Genomic DNA, 13,783 nt, shown 5'->3' on the forward strand with positions numbered 1-13,783 from the left:
TAAAATAGCTCAGGCATGTGACCTCAAATTCAGAAATGAACATTTTATTGATTATATAAAGACATTTAATACAATGATTATTTGATAATTTTAATTCAGTTTATCCTATGGATTACATTGTTTTCTATTTATTATAAATTAATAATGATTATAATGTTAGCTTCCAAACTTATAATAAAGATACAATAAAATAAAACTTATGTAATTATAAATCTAAAAAAAAAGACAGCAACTAAAAGATACACATTCTAATATGTTTGTATTCCCAACAAGTCGTAGGCTAAGATGGGTTTTGGCCTGAACTATCTAACAGATAACAACATCCTGTTCAAATAAATCAACAATTTATAATGAGAAAAGCAAAAAGACTAAAGTAAAAGTGAAAATTAAATCTGTCTATGTAGTATAATTTCAACCTGGAGTTAATTTCTACTAATATCTTGAAATAAGCCTGTTATTTACCTATTGCCAATGATAACTGTCTCTGTGTTCTATTCCTCTAAATAGTGAAGCAGAATTCTGAAAATCATCTTTAATACTGCTCATGAGTTGGAAAAATCTAATTAAGCACTGAGTTCCAACACACCGTTTTTGAAACTCTCTTGAATACAGCATTGTATTCATTTTCATCAAAGTATTTAATCTTTGTATTCATCATGAACTATAATACCCATTTATTAAATATATTATATGACAACACATGTTTTAATATACAGAATACATAATTGTTTTATCACCCCATTAAGAGGATTTGTTACACAGTCTAAAATTAATTAGGTAAATATTTGCTAAACACATGAATATATCAATCAAACATTATAGTCTCACTAAGACTAATTATTTTTCAGGCTTGTTTTAATGCTGGAAATTTAACCTAGCTCTTCATGCATGCAAACTAAATCCTATATCACTAGTCTATTTTCCACATCTTCTGTAGTTCTACCTAATGGAGTGTAGTAGGCCATTTACTGGGCCATACAATATATTACCAGTTTACAGAAGCCAACTCGTCTATTGGAGTTATCACTAAGTTGAAAGTTAGTTCTATCTTACTATGGGCCTGATGCTAGTTAGGAAATATGTAAAGGAAGATACTGTGTTGCCATAGTCTTCACTTTTTTTTGCCTCTGAACCGCCTGTTTTCCCCAGGGGAAAGCTGAAATGTCATTTTAAAACTGGAAAATCAGATGTAAACCTCAATGATGAAAATGTAATTAAAAATTTGGTTTTCTTGTTGCCTTGTCATGGTTGTAAGTGCTCTCAGAGAACTCACTAATAAATTAATTGAATGGATTTCAAGCTAATTGATGTGATGTTATCCATATGCTAATCTCTTTCATCAAACATACAGCCACCTGTACATGCAGAAACACAAATAATTAAATATTATGCTGTATATATATTGCTTATTAAAATAATTTTTATCACAGGAAACACAACACAGGGTAAAATAAAAGTGTTTTTGTATTATATGTGTTATTACAAATTTGTTAAGATTAAGACAGAGGTTTATGACAAAAGGGAGTCATATGAAAGGGGAGGAGGTCCTCCCCTACTAGTGGACTTGGAAAGGGGCAGGGAGGAGATGAGGGAGGGAGGGTGGGATTGGGGAGGGAATGAGGGATACAGCTGGGATACAGAATTAACAAAATGTAACTAATGAGAAAAATAAAATTATGGAAAAGAAAAAAAAAGACAGAGGTTTAATGATAAACCTAATAGCTGATGGAATTTGCATGTGATGCTGTTCCAAATTAGTATTTAATAAAACTTTACCATTTTTATTGATGAAAATCTCACAAGGACAGTTGGTACTACTAAGAATTGTGCTTAAGTTCTAACTTAAGGAAAAGGTTACTTTTCAGTAAGAAATCAATAAAGTCTAGGAACAATATTTCCTTATCCAACTTCAAGACAGCTTTGACTTTCATCTACCAATATCCAAGAGAATCTTGTACTGTACAGATAAGCAGCTGATGAGAAAGCAGAGAAAATCAGAGGAAATATGATGAAGACACTGAAAGTTAGCCCTGAGGTGGTCATAAAGGTTGAACAAGGGTGGCTGGATTTGATTTATTTCACTTCATAATGATCTGTAAATTGAAAATGTTCAGATCAACATTTCAAAACGTGTCCAAAGATAAAAGAAAAAAATATATTTATATATATATAAATTTTCAGACTACTAGATGAGGATGCTAACGCTATTTTAATTTTTAAAGCAAGATTTATTAAATAAGGTAAGCAAATAAAATATTATTAAAAAAACATATTTTTATCTCAATTCATTGCTGAGGTCCAGTACATTTTATTCCTCAACTCATAACCTCACAGTCATGCCAGGAAATTATTATTTTTGACAGGTAGGAAGGAATGAACGAAGTCCTAATTCAGGTCAGAATATCCACACATAAATGTGTGTCTTGGAATGTGTACACTGTGCAGGAAAGGTCTCACAAACATTCTTTATTATTGCTAATTGAGTAAATAATCAAAGATAAATTATTTTCAGATAAATATGGAAATAAGAAAATTTCATTTATTGTGTAGTCAACAACCGTTTGATCTCATCTAAATAAATGGGAGACTACAGTCAGTACATTTTCAAATATCATAGAGTTTCATTTACAAATACATTTGAAGAGCTTCTGTATGAAACTGCCAAATAATAGAGATGTGGTATGTCGAACTGGAGACATCTCTTTTCAACAAATGAGGAGCCCATTACCGGATTGGGTTGAATATAATTAAGTTGTTGGCCAACGTGTTCCCATGAGAGTCCCCAAATAATCCAGGATGTTCCTAAGACAAGTGGATACTACCCACAAGCTGATGGCAAGGCTGCATTGCTGAAGACACCTACATGTCTCATTGAACATGGAGAAGTCAAGCTGGTACCTCTACGTAGAGCTTTCACTGAATTTTAAATTCCACATTCTAAACGCTATCCTCTACATCCTAGGCTCTGCACTCTTCTGCATTCTACACTCTTCCACGTTCTACATTCTAGTGTTTTCTTGGTACTGCAAGGCACTATGTGCAATCAAACACCAACCAAGCTGCAAACTCTTGATCTACAATGGTATCCATCCTGAAAAATATGTCATGACTATTGTGGTACAAATTTTGTGTGTGTAACCAACCAATATTTGATTTTACTTAAGAGTCGTTTTACAAGATAGAAGCCATGTCCAACATTAATTGGGAACCAAGAACCTGAGACTACATATTCCAAGAACATGGGCCAAAAACTACTGCCTTTAAAAAATATAGCATGTTGCAGGATATTTGATCACACTTTGAACCCAGAGATTGTGTTTTCAGTTGTGGTGTTTATCAGACCAACACATATTTTTAACAAAATCTCAAGTGTTTGATTTTACCAATAAAGATTCAGAAACCAGATGCTGGAATGAAAGCCTGCTAGCTCAGCAAAGCAGAGAAAGCACCCAACTGACCTTCTTCCTCAGCTGATGTGTCAAAAGGAATCCCCCTTCTCCTTCACCATATCAAACAAGACTCCTCTTTCAAACTAAAAGTCCCTCAATTCTACTTCCTGTACATCTCTCCAACCATCTTCCTGACTTAGTTTTACCTTCTGTGTACTTTTTAAAATAATCCTATATTCACTTCTTGAAAACTGGTTGCTTGCTTCTCACCTTGATATATAGTTTACTTTATTTAATCCTGTGTAAAATATTCAAGCAAAAAGCAATTGGGTTAAAGGTGTGTGCTAGGGATAAAAACAGGTTTTTCCAGTAAATAACACATTCTTAGGCTCAAAGTGTGATCAATACCCTGCAACATTAGCAATAAAATGATTTGTAAAAACATTTTGCTATATCAATAGATTAGCACCTTGCTCACACATTGTTAGAGAAGCTTCCTCCTATAATGGATAAGAATCTTCACCCAGACCAACAGACAGACATTATGCAGACAATGGGAGACCTTGCAATAACTCAGTCCTAAATGAAATGTCTCAATTAATCTGCTCCCTCGGGTTTCAGGAAACCCTGTAGTACAGCAGTCAGAGGATTTAAGGGCTGGAGGGGGTGGAAAAACCATTAAACAAGTCCTTCCAAAGCCACAGGATCAATGCACATGAACTCACGCACTGGTCTGCACCAGATGGGGTTCTGGGGATGGAAGAAGTAGACACATGGCCCCCTGCTTAATCCAGAATCTATCTTCAATTAATAACCATTTACAAATGATAATTTAATTTTCTCCAAAGCAGTCTCACTGGGGGGAAAAAACAAAAACAAACAAACAAAAACCCCACAAAACTTTAAGGCTAGAAATAGGCCTGCTCAGTAGACAGCCAACAGAAAAAGAACTCAATGGCATATTTGGAGGTTCATTGTCACATAATGTTGTATCACAGATTTTTTATTTTTTATTTTTAATTTATTACAATTTATTCACTTTGTATCACATCTCTCTCTCTATATATATATATATAATTTTATCTTACTTTTATTTTATTTCATTTTATTTACAGATACACACACACAAACAGTATCCTTGAGGTCCTTTGTTTGTATAATATGGCTTCCAGTAAAATGTTTTCATGAGATTTCTGAGTATGCAAAGAAGTATGTCTTTGTACCTATATCTATTTCATGTGCCTTTCCTTGGAATTTTTTCCTTGTGTTTGTTTGATTTTAACTACTCTCACTCATTTGTTTTTCTCTTATTGTACTTTATTTAATTTCATTATTATTTCTTAGAAATTTTTTTTCTGATGAGATGCAAAAGAAAAGGTGTGTGTATGTGTGTTGGGGGGGGGGGGGCGGAATCCAGATGGGAGTGGAGGCTTGAAGGAAATGGGCAAAGTAGAGGGAGAGGAAACTATAATAAAAATGTATTATGTGAGATAGTTATTGTCAACCTTTTTAATGCTGTAACACTTTAATACAATTCCTCATGTTGTAGGGACCTCCAACCATAAAATTATTTTTGTTTCTACTTCATAACTGTAATTTTGCTATTGTTATGAATCATGAGAATATCTGATATTTCTAACGATTTTTGGCAACCTCTGTGAAAAAGGTCATCAAGCAACCAAAGGTGGTGCAACTCAGAGATTGAGAAATGCTGATGTGAGATAAAAATCTATTTTCAATAAAAGAAAAAAAATCCATGTGTGCATATAAACATATACGTATGTGCATATAATAAGAGTGAAAGAAGAGGCCATGCATTGGAAGAAGTAGGGAGAGGGTTATATGGATGGGTTTAGGGGAGGAGGGGGAGGGATGAATGTTGCAGTTAATTATAGTTAATTTTTTTTAATTGTTAAGTATTAGGATTACATTCTACCTTGGTCCACTGTGGATGTGTATAAGGTCAGCGATTGTTAAAGTTATTTTCATAAAACTCCTTGTTTCTAAGTTCCTCAACCCAGCTATCACACAAATAATTGATACTTTATTATATTATTTTAATGAGCTTCACAGCAGGAGAACTAAACAGTTTAAACTCCATTCCAAACTCTCTAAGCTAATCTGGCTTCCTCCCAACATGCACCAAGAGGTACTTGCACCTTGTAGCTTCCTTTGGTGAGCTCTTTCTCTTGGTCCCTGCTGGACATTTGCCCATAGCTTAATCCCCTAATTCCTCTCCTAACCCCCCCCCCCCAGGCTGGCAGGAAAATCTAGCTCTCCCTTGCTTAGTTGGTGGCTATAAACTGCTTTATTGGCATGTAGGAGAGAACTGTGGAGTAGTGTTAACACATCATTGAGACAGGAGATTCTCAGAACAAGGAAGGCAACAAAATATTGGCTGTAGAGAAATCAGCATTAAAATTGTAGAATAACTATGCATACAAGCGATGTCTTTAGAATGAATTAAAGAAGTCATTTCCCAATATTGAACCATATTCTCCAATTTAATGCACTACAGTCATGGAGGTAAAGTATACTGCTACCTTCCTTTAGTTTCTGAGACTGATACTCCAACCAAGGACCATTCATGGGTATAACCTAGAACCCCTGCTCAGATGTAGCCCATGACAGCTCAGTATCCAAGTATGTTTCCTAGTAAGGATAACAGGGACTTTCTCTGACATGAACTCAGAGGCAGACTCTTTGACTCCCCTCCCCCTGAGGCAGGAGCAGCCTTGTCAGGTCACAGAGGAGGACAATGCAGCCATTCCTGATAAACTAGAATCAGATTGAAGGGGAGGTGGACCTCCCCTTTCAGTGGATATGGAGAAGGGTTTGTGAGGAAGGGCTTGTAAGGGGCATGTGAGAGGGGCTTGTGGGATTGGGAGGGAATGAAGGAGGGGGCTACAGCTGGAATACAAAGTGAATAAACTGTAATTGATATAAAAATTTTAATTTAAAAATATTCTTAAATATTATAAACAACATTCATCTGAGAAAATAAAATTGATTATGTACAAGCATCTATCCATAAACACAGAGTTCATAAGTATGGGTATGTGCAGACACTTTCATGTATATACACTGTAGGAAAATAGTGTATGGCTTTGATGCTGGGATATCTGAGCTCCTATGGAGACAGGAAACTAGAGAAGCATTAGGTTGTGTAGTTAAGCTATTGTGACTTTTTTCTGTTCTTCTATCTGTTATAATTTCATTTTTTCCCCAGTGAAACAGCATCTGAATTACTGGCACCTTTATTTCACAACTAATAATTAAAGAAAATATATAACAATTTAGCTTTCATACAAATGCTATTTAGGTACTCTAGTCTACCATGGAAACAAAAACAGTTTTACATGTGATATTTTGTGATATTCCTTTGTGATATTATGAGTGTTTCCTTGCATATGGAATTAAGGAACAAGTAATTTAATTGTAATCTAGAATGACTTAAAAGTTTATATTTTATAATTTTATTCCCCATAAAATGGTGTGTAATGTGCAATGAAATAATGATCTCTTTTGTCTTTTCCTACAATTCTGTTTTAGAAATAATGTCAGTTTTATCCAATATTGTTTCTTCTACAGTTCTTACCTCTAATTCAAAAGACTGACAAAGCAACTCTAAATACTGCAGTTTGTAGTGAATTATTTCAGGACTTTAATGGAGGAAAGTATGAGATAGGAGTAACCAAGATACCCACTGTCAGTCCTTCTGAGGAGAAAGAATATAAATTGGAGGTCTCCGTCAGGTCCACCAGGAACCCCCAGAAGAGAGGGAGAGGAACTATACTCAGAGTCTGAGGACACCAGGAGAACCTGACCCATTGAATCAATTAAGCAGAGATCACAGAGACCAAAGCCAGGCGTAAATCTGGCCCGGATCTGCACCTTATTCTCTGCATATGTTATAGCTATTAGCTCGGTGTTTTTGTGGGAGTCCTAAAATGGGAGGGGGGGTCTGTGTCTCTAACCCCTTTGCCAGGGCTCTTGGGACTTTTTCCTCCTAGAGGGTTGACTTGCCCAGCTTTGATATGAGGGCTTTTGCCCTGTCTTATTGTCTCTTCTTTTGCCATGCTTAGTTCTTGTCTCTTGGAAGCTTTCTTTTTTGCTGAAGGCAGAGAGAGTGGGAGTGAATCTGGGGAAGAGGGAGGGAGGAATGCTGGGAGGAGCGAAGGGAGGGTAAACAGAAGTCAGCATATATTGTATGAGAGAAGACTCTATTTTCAATTAAAAAAAAAAAAAGCCAAGCTTGTAAATAAGACACACTTCAGAGTTTCAAATATAATTTGTTTGTTTTGGACTCTAATTAAGCAGCAGTTTCCCAACAATTCTCCCGAGGATTGTTTATATTTTGAATATATTCTAACATAAGAGAAACGGAGCTCAATGGGAAATGTTGACTCTTCAGAGGAAAGCCTTCCTACCAAAATGGAAGGCGAGCTTTCAAAATAGCAGTGACAAATGTCACTGCGCCTAAACCACACCGCATAACAAACAAAGTAGGTGTCTGTGGTTAAGTGGATACTATTTTTTCCTTACTTTCTGTTGCACTCATTGCTTCAGTCATGTGAGGCTTGTCTATTTTTTGTTTTAACTTTTATTTCAATACTATTTCCCAGAGGGAGACAGTCTGAAGATAATTTTATGGCTGTCAATGTATATTATCAAATTTCCTTCTATTCATAATGAAAAAGTTCTTAGCATTTTAAAAGCAAGTCCTTATAGTTTTGTTTGCTTGTGAGTTGTTTAATATAACTGGTAGATAAAGAGCTTGAAGATAGCATAGCTAAAATTGGGAAGCTTATTGGTGCCTTCCATGAGAGGTTTGAGTTGATAAAGAATGCCAAGTCTAAGATGCCCAGGGATGAAATTTAAAAGTTTGTCCCGTGTTCTCCATTTCCCAGGCAGTAGGAAAAATGGAAGAAAACAGGGAAGTGGAAACATGAAGTTATAATCATGACTCAGAGACTGAAAACCTCACGCTGTTTGAAAATGCCCAGATAATAGTTTAGTTACAGAAATACAACTAGGAATATAGTATACAAAAATGTAGGCTCCACTGGTTTCCTTGCATTGCACTAAATCACCAGGGATCCAGCCAGCGGCCTTCTAATTCAAACGCACATGATTTTATTTTTATATAGGTTTAAAATAACTCATCCTATGAAGAACATTTACTCACCATGTACCCTTGAGTCAATTACTTCATATTTCAATTTCCATAAAAAACACTTTATATCATTTGTATATTCAATGTTTTAGCATTAATTGTGTGATTTAGTTTGCCAGTACATGTACATCTTCGTTATATGGTTGTAGAAGATAATTCATGCTTAGAAATCCACATCATCTTTCTAGTCTAAAACTTTCTTTTAATGAATATTTTAAAATTTTCCTTTAGTTTTAGTGTGTATATGTATGTGTTTGGTTTGTTTGTTTGTTTGTTTGTTTGTGTGAGTGTGTGTGTGTGTGTGTGTGTGTGTGTGTGTGTAAGAAACTGTACATATGAAGGGGAAGCCTGTGTGGGTTAGAGAAGTCTGATTCCTTGGAGTTGAAATTATAGGCAGTTGTACATGACCCACTATGAGACATTGGTTCTGGGAACTGCAGACAAGAGCAGCACAAGTGTTGTGCTCTTGACTCTGAGGCTTTTTTTTTTTTTTCAGTTCTTTCTCCAGTACTTACTACTTCTGGGTTTTCTTAACAGGAAACAACCTAGGAACCTGCCACAGAGGGCCTCTGAAAGCCTCTGCCCTTCAGACTATCAAAGCAGATGCTGAGCCTGATGGGCAACTGTTGGGCAGAGTGAATGGAATTTTAGGTAAGAACTGGGAAATAGTAAGGGCTGGAGAGGACAGGGTCTCCACAAGGAGAGCAACAGAACAAGAAAATTTGAACACAGGGACCTTCCCGGAGACTCATACTCCAACCAAGGACTATTCATAGAGATAACCCAGAACCCCTGCACAGATGTAGCCCAGGGCAGTTCAGAGTCCAATTGGGTTACATAGTAATGTGAAGAGGGACTGCCTCTGACATAATCTGATTGGCCTGCTTTTGATCACCTCCCCCTGGGCTCCCTGGGGGGGAGCGGCCTTACCAGGCCATAGTAGAGGACAATGCAGCCACTTTTGATGTGAACTGACAGACTAAGATCAGAAAGGAGAGGAGAACCTCCCCTATTAGTGGACTTGGGGAGTGGCATGCAAGCAGAGGGAGGAGGGAGGGTGGGATTGGGAGGGGAGGAGGAAGGGGCTTATAGGGGGATGCAGAATGAATAAAGTGTAATTGATGAAAAATTTAAAAAAAAGAAAATGTTGTGTTTTGGCGCTTCAGAAATGCTGTATTTATTACTGATATAACTCCAAGTTGACCCTTATCCAGTGCATGAAGAGTGCTTGACTTAAAAGTGAATGCTTTAATTTGATCATGCGGAAAATGAAAAGGCATAGCTTTCAAGAAAGAAAAAAGACATAACAAAAAACTAAAAACAGGTGTTAATTCAACCCTGAGGATAAAGGTTTATTGATCTAAAGAATTAGTATGAAAGTCTGAGACAGCTAAAATGAAAAGTGTTTCAAAAGCTGTGTGTGTGTTTGTTTGTGTGTGAGAGTGTTTGTGTATGTGTGTGATGTCTTTACAGGTGCATGCATGAACTAAAACATGCAAGACAGTGTGGGAAGCAATACCTGAGTTCAGGAACTGTTGGCAGTGAGATTTGCAATGTTAGTTATTTGTTTTGAAGTTGTTCTTTGTATTACTTACATTTAGGAGTGGATTTAAACAAACAGATGGACTAAATGTCTGCTCTGGTTTCTCATATGTGTGTTGAGTAAAGCTTTTATAGAATACATACTGATGCCAAGGGTGAAAAGTATCATAATGTGAAAGCATAGAAAGGGAGAAAGACAGCAAACATCCACAAAGGATAATGTAATTGTATCACTATTACATGGACAACTTTAATAATAGGAGGCCTTACCTATTCAATCCCAGTAGAGTTTCTACATCCTCCTCTTAAGATGCATTTATGAGGAGTCTGCAGTAGTGGGATGCAAATAATGCTTTCTTCACTTGTTGTCCATAAATTCCTACTTCTAGTTTCTTGATATCAGACAAACAACTGACAAGTTAGAAGCATACTCTAACTGTGCATACTTGATCTATATCTCTTCTCCTTTGTGGAGAATCTGGTTTTACAGAGCTTTGTCAGGCTCTGAATGCAAATTGTTCTCTGACCTCACGCTATCAATTTGTCAGCAATCCTTTTAAATGAGAGAGAAATCAACCCCATGGGAACTATACAATGCCAAGATGTCAGAAGTCAAAAAAAAAATGGTTTTCTTTGTTAGTTTTTGTTGTTGTTTGTTTGTTTGTTTTTCTGTGCTGAGGGAAGAGCTGCAATACAAGAGGAATGCTCTGGCTCATGCTAATTTGTGTTGAATCTAATGTGGAAGAGAGCATGGGACCATCTGACTGGCCCATCCCATTCTCACTGTTCTCTCCTTAGTATTTCCTTGGAATGTTACAAACTCTTAGCAGGAATTCTCCCCTTTTGCAATACATTTATGCATACGGAGAAACAAATACTGTTAGGTCCTACTCTATCCTCTTTCTGCTAAATTCCGCTGTTATAGGAAGGAGGTTTTTCCTCAAGTCCCCAAGCTCCTGGAATAAACACATAAGACTCAATTATTATTTTACAAAGACCTAGCTCATAATTTACTATACCACATTTGAACTAATTTACACTTTGCCACATGGCTGTTTACCTGTGTCCTTTCTCCTCACATCTCAGGTCCCTGGCTCTATCCCAGTATCCTTTCTGTCTGCTGCATGTCCTGCCTTTTTCCCACCTCAGCCATAAGCCATGTTTTTTGTTTTTTGTTTTTTTGTTTTTTTTAATTGACAGGTGTTGCATCTGTACCATACACAGGAAATTCTTTCTAGAGTCCTCTTTATTGTTTATATAATTTGTGATGTGGTAACAGTAAAGAGAAACACACACATACTATCAATGAAAAAAAATGAAGGAAACCTTTTTTTTAATGTTGGAAAGGAAGAAGAAATGTGAAAAGTGCATAGGACAGTGCTTTGAGTTAATTAGATTTATTTCTCCCTCTCTCTTTCTCTCTCTCTTTGTATGTATATATATATATATATACACATATATGCATCTCTCTCTATATATATATGTATATATAGAGAGAGAGACATATATATAGAGAGAAAGATATATATATATATATATATATATATATATATGTGTGTGTATGTGTGTGTGTGTGTGTGTGTGTTTAATTTAGTAGTCAGTAGAAATAACCAGAGATCCAATTATATAATATAACAGAAATGGGGAAAGTAAATAAGAATAAACTATTTTATCTCTTTTTTTTTAAATAAAGTTTTCTTTATTGCAAGTTTTCAAAACCTTTCAAATGTTACTGTGGATTACAGTCTCCAGGAGGCAATTAAATTATGTTGTTCTCTCTAGATGCTCTGATCACAAATTCATTTTTTTTCTTTTCCATAATTTTATTTTTCTCATTAGTTACATTTTGTAATTCTGTATCCCAGCTGTATCCCTCATTCCCTCCCAAATCCCACCCTCCTTCCCTCATCTCCTCCCTGCCCCTTTCCAAGTCCACTAGTAGGGGAGGACCTCCTCCCCTTTCATATGACTCCCTTTTGTCAGGTATTTTCAAGACTGGCTGCAAAGTCCTCCTCTGTGGCCTAACAGTACTGCTCCTCCCTTGGGAGGTGGGGAGGTCAAAGAGCCAGTCATTGAGTTCCTGTTAGTAATAGTCCTTGTTCCCCTTACTATGGGAAACCAATTGATTACTGAGCTATCACGGGTAACATCTGAGCAGAGGTTCTAGGTTTTATCCTCTCATGGGCTTTGGTTGAGTGTCCATCTCAGAAAAGACCCTGTGCCCAGATACGTTTGGTCCTTGTGGAGCTCCTATCCTTTCCACATCAAACTCCCCTTCTTTCATATGATTCCCCGCACTCTGCCGAAGGTTTGGTTGTGAGTCTTAGTATCTATTTTGGAGCACTGCTAGGTAGAGTCTTTCAGATGCTTTCTGTGGTAAACTCCTGTCATATGTTCAATGCATATCCCATTTGTCTTTCTAAATGAGGATAGATCATCATACCCCGTGTCCGCTTTCTTGATTATCTTCTTTAGGTATATAGATTTCATTATGTTTATCCTATCTTTTAGGTCTATATAAGCGAGTATATTCCATGTTTGTCTTTCTCCTTCTGGGATACTTCACTCAGAATGATCTTTTCTAGATCCCACCATTTGCCTGCAAATTTCATGATTTTCTCCTTTTTGATTGCTGAGTAGTATTCCATTGTGTAAAAATAACACAGTTTCTGTATCAATTCCTCCGTCGATGGACATCTGGGTTGTTTCCAGGTTCTGGCTATTACAAATAAAGCTGCTACAAACATGGTTGAGCAAATGTCCTTATTGTGTACTTGAGCAAATTTTGGGTATATGCCTAGCAGTGGTATAGGTGGGTCTTGAGGAAGCGCTATTCTTAATTGTCTGAGAAAGCGCCAGATTGACTTCCAAAGTGGTTGTACCAGTTTACATTCCCACCAGCAATGGAAGAGGGTTCCCCTTTCTCCACAACCTCTCCAACATGTGTTGTCATTTGTGTTTTTCATCTTGGCCATTCTGATGGGTGTAAGGTGAAATCTTAGGGTCGTTTTGATTTGCATTTCCCTAATGGCTAATGACGTTGAGCATTTCTTTAAGCGTTTCTCTCATATTCCTCTACAGAGAATTCTCTGTTTAGCTCCGTTCCCCATTTTTTAATTGGATTACTTGTTTTGCTGCTTTGCAGCTTCTTTAGTTCTTTATATATACTGGATATTAGCCCTCTGTCAGATAGAGGGTTGGTGAAGATTCTTTCCCAATCTGTAGGCAGTCGTTTTGTTTTGATGACGGTGTCCTTTGCTTTACAGAAGCTTTTCAGTTTCATGAGGTCCCATTTGTTGATTGTTGCTCTTAAAGCCTGTGCTGTTGGAGTTCTGTTCAGAAAGTTGTCTCCTGTGCCAATGAGTTCTAGGCTGTTCCCTACTTTTTCTTCTAACAGATTTAGCGTGTCTGGTTTTATATTGAGGTCTTTGATCCATTTGGACTTTAGTTTTGTGCAGGGTGATAAATGTGGATCTATTTTCATTTTTCTGCATGTAGACATCCAATTAGACCAGCACCATCTGTTGAAGATGCTATCTTTTTTCCATTGAATGGTTTTGGCTGCTTTGTCAAAAATTGAGTATTCATAGGTACATGGGTTTATTTCTGGGTCTTCAATTCGGTTCCATTGATCCTCCTTTCTGTTTCTATGCCAATACCATGCAGTTTTTATTAC

The sequence above is a fragment of the Meriones unguiculatus genome, chromosome 3 (assembly GCF_030254825.1).
Source record: "Meriones unguiculatus strain TT.TT164.6M chromosome 3, Bangor_MerUng_6.1, whole genome shotgun sequence".
Lineage (NCBI taxonomy): Eukaryota > Metazoa > Chordata > Mammalia > Rodentia > Muridae > Meriones > Meriones unguiculatus.